We start from the raw sequence: 8,377 nt of genomic DNA, 5'->3' as shown, positions 1-8,377 counted from the left end.
GGTAGCTTTCCCTGCAGGGTGTATTTGCTNAACTACAAAAGGCCGCGGGGAATAAATACAAGCTGAGGAAAATGAAGAAAACAACCTAAACTGTGGTTGTTTAGTTTTAGCTACGATGAAAGTAGCTTGTTGTGGTTGTGGTTGCGTTTACATTTGCTATGTGGCGGTTTTGTGGCTGGTGGGTGTGGATTAAGAGACAGCCTAAAGTCAATGCACCTAATGGAACTGGGTTATTTATATAGCGGCCATCTTTCTTGGTTTGTGTTGATGTGCTAATATACATACCCTTGTATGTGTTTCTGCAGAGTATCGATTTCGTTTTGTTGATGCGCAAAAATAACTGATCAAAATAACTTCTTTTCGTTTCAGAGCTAAATTAACGAAATAAAACTCAATCGTTAATGTTGAAACAAAATATTTAAATCATCAATCGTAAACATCGACAAAATGAATCAACGAAAAGTTATTGTTGTATGCACTAACGATTGAATTTCTTTTCTTTCTTAAATGAAAAACCAATACGAAATTGAAGATTGAAAAAAATAAAATGAAATATGTATGTACTAGTACGTATATTAGAAAATAAAGTAATAATAAAAAAATTAACAAAAAATAAATAAAATGAAAAAGTTTAAAAAATAAAAAACTAAACTTAAATAAAATTTAATTATGACAGTGAAAAAAATTAAAAAATTGGTAAAAAATAAAAAGTGCAAAAAATAGTAAATAAAAAAATAAAAATATATCAAAATTTAACAAAAATAAAAATATTGAAAGAACTATTTTATACGTAGTAGGTGTTTATAAAAATAAAATTGAAATGAAATACAATTAAAAACCTGTAAAAAATAAAAAATATGTAAATCAAATTGAATAAAAAATTTAAGAAACTACATAAAGCTAAAGTAAGAATAATAGTAAAATAAAAGTAAAATAAATCAAAACCAAACAGAAAAAAATTAATAAACTTTACACTAGAAACTAAAATAAAGAGAAACAAAATAGAAAGCAAAGAGAAGATAAAAAATAATACAAAAGAAAATAGAACTAATACAAAAAAAAAACTAGCGTAAAGATAAAAAAATAAAAATAAAACGAAATTCAAACAACAAAAAAAGAAAAAAGTGAAAATTGTAAAAAATAAAATTATATAAAAATGAAAGAAAGTAAAAATAAATACAGAATGAAAAAAAATAAATTAATTAAAAAGGTGGAATAAATAAAAAAATGAAATAAAACCAAATTAAAAAATAAAACAGAAAACTAAAAAAAAAATAAGAAATAGGTAACATAAAATAAAATCAATTAACACAAAATGAAATTAAATGAACTAAGTTATAAAATGAAAAAAAAATAAAAATTAAAAAAAATTAGAAAAAAGATTAAAAAATAATAAAAAAAAAATAAAAAACAATTTAAAAACTGAGTTGAAATTAAAAGAAGTAAAACACATAAATTGGAAATATAAAATAAAACAAATTATACTAAAACGAAATTAAAAAATAAAGCAGAAAACAAAAAAAAAAAACAATACGAAATAGGTAACATAAAATAAAATCAATTAACACTAAAATAAAAATAAAAGCGTCGCCTTAATTGAACACCTGTCATTTGCAGCGATTAACAAATGAGCGGAATTTTTCCCTCCAAAGTAGTCGAAATATCTAAGCGAGTGCCATTCCCACTATCCATCAGCTAAAACTTTTCCATTGCTTGACATGTATGTATGTAGCGCACTCATACTAGCTCACACGGCGTCGCCATATTTATTATTGAGAAGAACATTGCTGGGGACACAGTTCCATTTTTACGCTAGCCTTTGTAAGGCATTCAAGCCAATAACTGCCCGGCTGACGTTTAGCACCTTTGTAAAGATCTTTTCACCTCTGTCATTTCCTTTTAAGGTCTTCCGTGTGTATGCTTTTATTTGCTTGCGAGCACGTTTGAGCCCAGTATATATTTACGTACATACATATGTACTTATGCTTTTATGTAAGCATACACAAAGCGCATTTAAAATGAGTGAATGAAGTCATGGTTGAAAGAACGCAATCGTAACTACCGGCTAGTATAAAAAACTACTGTAAGCAACTGTATGTAGAATAATGCCCATACATATGAAGTTGAACATTTTAGTTGTATATGTATGTATGTATTTAACAGCAGGTGTTAACGCTGTCATCTTTCTTGATATATCTTACACACGCATATGTATGTACGTTTATGCACTGAAATGTATTACCCACCTGTCCGGGCATTGTTTGTTTGCTTTTTCATGCAAGTTTTTATTTACACTTCATACATACATATGCACTACATAGAGAAAAAAGGTGTCAAAGAGCGTGGCACATGCTGACCATCTAATACAGTCGCACGTACCTACACAATGAATGTGTTGTGTGTACTCTGGAGGGCATTCAACTTTTGCTCTGGATTTTTCCGAATAAATATTTAGTTGTGTTTGTAGTTTGCGGGTAGCCATTAAAAAATATTACAGTGTTTTGTAGTCGAATAATCAATGTGGAAAAATTTTTTATTAATAATAATAGTGGTATTGGGTGTACTTCCTTGACAGGCGATCCATGACAACGATACACAATGCTTGCTCAAAAGATTTAGTGAGCCCAGGTAGGCTTGGGTGGACTTAAATCCCCACCCTATCCCCTATTCTTCAGGTGTAGCCCCAGTGACTCTTTCCTTTATGATAACTGTTAGTTGCCCATTTATGAAACTTTTTTTCTGCTGTAGAAATCAAAGACTTTACAGTGATATTCAAACTTTAACGAGTTGCAGCAAAATTTAAATTTAATTTTTCCGTTGACATTACTTTTTGCTGAGCATTAAAATAGTCACCAGTGGCTTCCAAAAAAATCTCAGCATAGACGACTTAAAATTAATCCCAGATAAAAAAATAGTTATAATTAAATGCCTTTTATTTTTAATATTTTTATTGAGCTTTGTACCACGATTGTTTATTAGGAAAAATTGAAAAAGCAACAAAGTCTAAGCGGTAGAAGTTATAGCACTATTTCGGAGATCACCACATCTCCTCATCAGACTTCTTTTTCTAGACTTCAGCAGGGATCGAACCTGCGAATTCGATGTTCAAAGTCAGAAGCGTTAACCACTGAGCTATGTACATCCCGTAAACTCTTGTTGCTAATTCATTTTCCTTATTCAACCAACTACTACTATCGAATTCGCAGGTTCGATCCCTGCTGAAGTCTAGAAAAAGAAGTCTGATGAGGAGATGTGGTGATCTCCGAAATAGTGCTATAACTTCTACCGCTTAGACTTTGTTGCTTTTTCAATTTTTCCTAATAAACAATCGTGGTACAAAGCTCAATAAAAATATTAAAAATAAAAAAAATGTTAACAAGCCACTATAACATTGACAAATGCTTTTTAAATGAGTTTTGCTACACTGCAGCGCACTGATTTGCTCCCATGTCAGCTACCAACTTAGCACATGAAAACAATTTGAATCCCTAGCATAACAAATCCTAAAATAGTAACTAATGATAAATGATTCATAAGTAAATAGTTGACACATATGGCGAGTTTTAGTTCGCGTGCTGCCTGCAAATGCTGTATGAGTGTAGACTAGGGAGGCTCACGCTCAATGCGAAAAAAATCAGTTCTTAAATCCAATTACAAGCCTGGGCCTATTTTATGATTACATCTCTGTAGGACTTCTGTTATTTCAGGGCCATACCAAGTAATTTTAAGGAAGCCGTTTTTCGATTGTATGTTAAAATTTTTGTAGGTAATTTACCACAAGTTTTTTTCAAAAATTCGACTTTTTTCCAAAATTCAACTTTTTTTTTCAAAAACTCCACTTTTTCAAAAATTCTACCTCCTTTTCAAAAAATCGACTTTTTCAAAAATTCGACTTTTTGTAAAAATTTTGACTTTTTCCAATAGTACGCAATCAAAAAACAAAAATTTATTAATGGTATGTAAGTAGATTAATAACCGTTATGGTTTTTGTTCTAGGCCTTAGATTTGCCTATATATGTTTTCACCCGTTTTTGTAGTAAAAAAAGGCGATTCAGTAGATGGCTCAATATATATTTTTTCAATCTAATTGCCAATAAAAAATGTTTTTCATAATATAGCTGTAATATATTCCAAAGTTATTATTATTTTTTGCGTTTGTAAGATTTTTGTTTCAATATGTTTTCATTCGTGAACATTTCATAATTCATGAACACATTATTGCAGCATATCAATTAAATTAAAATTTGCAATCAGGTGGCAAGCCTCTAAAAAAACGCTTAGAAATTAAGCTTTCCTAAACCTCTTTAATTTGGCAACCCATATTCATGTATCATTATCAATTTAATTGAATTAAAATTTTCAACCAGGTGGCAACCCTCTTTGAAGATGTTATCCAAATAAAGCTTTCTTAACCTAGTTTAGTTTGACACCGGTTTTGCAACATTTCATTTACCTTATCAATTTAATTGAATACAATTTTGCAAACAGGTGGCTACCATCTTCAAAAATATTCCGTAAACTAAGCCTTCCTAATTCTGCACATTTTGGCACCTATTTAGCAACATTTCATTTACCTTATCAATTTCATTGAATTATTATTTTTAAACATGTAGCAGTTCTCTTCAAAAACGTTTTCTGAAATAAACTTTCTTAAACCTCATTAGTTTGATACCCGAATTGTAATATTTTATTTATTTTATTTTTTTTTAGTGAATCAAAATTTTTGCAAATAGGTGGCAACTCTCCAAACCAAAAAAAAAAAATATAGTAATAATTTTTTGTTACACAAACAAATCGTGGTAAAAAGCTCAATAACAATGCTAAACATAATTATTTAAATCGGTTTAGCCGTTTTTGAGTTTTTGTCCTCAAAATTTTATATGGCAATTGCAGTCGGTGTTTTTGCCAAAAAATTATGAAAACAAAATTATTTGAAAGTTTGAAAATTTGTATTTTTCTTACAGTTTAGTGGTGAAATACTTACTTTTTTCCAGATGTTTTAAAAGCAGGTTCTGCGCGGAAACGCACTGAATTGATTTATTAAGCTCTGCTGGCATTCCAAATGGCATACATATATACGATGTTATGATGCCATTTGGGGAAACCGAAACATCCTAATGCTAACGCGAAGCACTGCGTACAAGTAATTAATTACCCACACATTAACCGTTAATACGCACCAAAGTCTCTACTCTGCGCACAAATATACACGCACCCAGCTAATTCCACGCTCATAACTAATTTACAACCGCTTACAAATTCCACAACTTATAAATACAAACGGAAATTATTTATGAGCCTTAAAGCTACTCACATACACACCTAATAAGTGCGTTTGTGGCTGTGTGTGCTGGCGTAGTAGTACTTACTTACATACATATAATTAACAACACTCATACGCACTGGCGGACAAGTGTAGGTGTCAGTTGTTCGAGTATGGTTGTACAGAGTGGCTACGAACGAGTCAGTCAAACATATTTCTTTTTAATCGCATTCAAGCGCCGACTAACTGCTTGTTAAAATACATATATACAGACAAAGGGTAGTGTGTACGCACATAGTATGCATGTATGTGTGGCTGTGTGCATAAACTGTTTTCTGTCAACTTACTTTTGCATGCGAATGCATTTTGCTTTGTTAACGTTATGGCTGTTGTTGTAGTGTATGTTTTGAATTCAAGAAAAGAAGACATAGAAGAATGAGAAATGCGGCGAAAGATTGCAGGCGAGTAGTCGTCGGTTAAAGTGTTTTTGCTTACACGTATATGTATATAAGTGTGTGTGTGCCGTATATGTGTGTGCATGCCAGCTCAAAGGCATTTATGTATGTATATGTGTGCTTCTGTGTTCGTATGCAAAATATTGGTGGAAAGGCATAAATCCCGACGCATTGCAGTGGCAGCTAAGCAAAACTGTTGTAGTGAAATTTATTTCCAGCTGTCAGATGCCGCAGAACATGTCATTTATCCTACGCTTAAGCTGAGCTATAATACACACACATATATACATTTCTACACGCACAGAGTCTGCGAATTTTTTTTGCCTGCTCCTCAGCCAATCAGCCTGCATTCTGCTGATTTTATACTCACACCCAGACCTTTTTGCTTCCTTAAATGCAATTTTCCTGCTCACTCGCCAGCAAACGTTGCAGTTATTGGCTTTAAAAATGCTGCGCTCAGCTAGCTCTGACCCTTTTTTTTTTGCTTTACCTTCTACTACTTAGTTCTTCGCCTCCGTAGTCTGCTTTATTGTTCCTCCGACATTCCTTTGCTTGAACTAAGAAATTCCGATTATTTTTCACACAAGTAGTGTTGTTGTGTTTTAGAATTTGAATGAGAATTGAGAAAAATTCTCAGGACAGAAATAATCTATGATTTTGATGAAGGCGTTGTTGCGTAAACTTTGACATAGTGGTGGTAGTGACACGGTCGACGATGAAAGAAAAATGTGCTTTGATTGGTAGTTTTCGTTTTTGGCATTTATAATCATATGTGTGTGTATATGTATTGTATGTGTATATGTATGTGTATATAAATTGTATGTGTGTATGTATTTATGGCCTTAAAAGGACATATTTACGGAAAAGAAAATTCTGCCATTTGGTGAAATTTTTAGTCCAATTTTAAAAGGTGTCGCAGGGCGTTTGAAATTTTCCATATAAATAACATGTAAAAAAAAATTAATTTTGAACCGTTTGTGATAACAATTTTTTTGTAGGTAAATTTTTGTAGGACATTAAATTCCCCTATCCAAACATTTAAATAAATACGCAAATGATTCCAACTGGGACGCTTCTTTATTTACCTGTTTAGTTGGCAGCGTTTTCTCGTCACACCATATAACCTAACTACCTACTAAGCGACTTAGTTTTCACAATCGTTGGTTAGCCGTTCCAATCTGCGTTTGCACGAGCTCTACGAGAAGTGAGTTCAAATTATATTTGCTGGCAGACAGTTTTCCTAATAATATTGTTGTTAATATTTTGCTTATTTCCTTTTACATATAACTTACTTATTACTACATAAATGCCAATTTTGAAGTCCCTGAGTCTTCACACCCCACTTTATACCCCTCTGGGCGCGTGATCGTCACCGTCCCTGCTCCTGTAATGCGTATGCGGTATACCATTGTCCCCACCGCATGCCTGCACGTCTGGCGTCTGCTTGGTTGCCGTTAAAGGCGCTCTTCGATTACCCTTACCAGTTCCCTCGGCACCGGGTTTATGGCGCTAAAATTTCGCCAGTCATCTGGTAGTGTTGCTGGCTGCGCTGCATCTTCTTGGAACTATTGCTCGATTTCTTGTATAATCGCTAAGTCTGCCGACTCTGCTTCTGTGCCGGCTAGCTCCACCGACAGGGTGAGCAAATGCTCCTCATCGCTGCCATCCATCTTCGTCTCTCGTGTTCGCTGTTTCTGTTTCTTCTGTCGTCGCAACATCGCACAACGCCTGCGTAGATGACTGCCGTCACGATTCAGGGCTCTGTGGCGCCCCGTTTAAAATTCGCATCGTCATTGTGATGCGGCGAATGTATTCAACTAGCCGAAAAATCTACTCTCAACCCTTGTCCACTCGCAAGTTGCTTACGACCACGTTCGACAGCTTCGATGAGAGGATCCTATCTCGCGGGTTGCCTGAAGGTTCCCTCTACGCTGCAAGTTCTGTCACGTGAGGTTGGTTTACTCACTTCAACAAAATCTCTAAAAACCTTACTGTAAAGCAACTAGAACAAGAACTAGTTATTTGAGTGATTATAGTAGATCTGATAATAACTTTTAGCGGCATTTTTAAATATTTATAGCTATACAATAACAATGATACACACACTTCAATCAAAAAAAAAAAAAAAAAAAATTAGGAACAAAGATGCCTATAATACTACATAGCAGCCAACTTAAAAACAACTTTCTAATTTGAGACCATACCATACCATACTTTCGAACTTTATCAATTGTTTTGCTATTTGTATTTGCTCCAATTGTTGATATATTCCTATCACTTTGGACTCGATTTCCTGAAATGGATTTACATGCATCACTGCTTGTTGACAGTTTGGCAACTTCATTGCCCAGCATGTCATGCCATGTTTTTGGCCAGTTTCCCCAGAAGAAGACATTTTTCTAAACTGCATACAAATAAATGTACACACAGACACACCTACATACACCTTCTAAAGCATGCTGCTTACACTCACATCCGCTTGTGCTGAGGCAAAAACAAATACTAACTTCAACTATCAAACAGGAAAGCATTTGACAACGCTGCTGACTGCTGGTCTTCTGCGTTGTCGAAGTTAAGTTGAAACACAAATATTAGCCAGCAACGAGTTGGTTAGATAAATAGCTGCAGGTGGTGATATGTATAAACATGAGAAAGCAGA

This window comes from Rhagoletis zephyria, unplaced genomic scaffold (genome assembly GCF_001687245.7).
Source record: "Rhagoletis zephyria isolate East Lansing unplaced genomic scaffold, Rhagoletis_zephyria_1.1 Rzeph_scaffold_02682, whole genome shotgun sequence".
Taxonomy (NCBI): domain Eukaryota; kingdom Metazoa; phylum Arthropoda; class Insecta; order Diptera; family Tephritidae; genus Rhagoletis; species Rhagoletis zephyria.
This window is presented reverse-complemented; position numbering follows the sequence as displayed.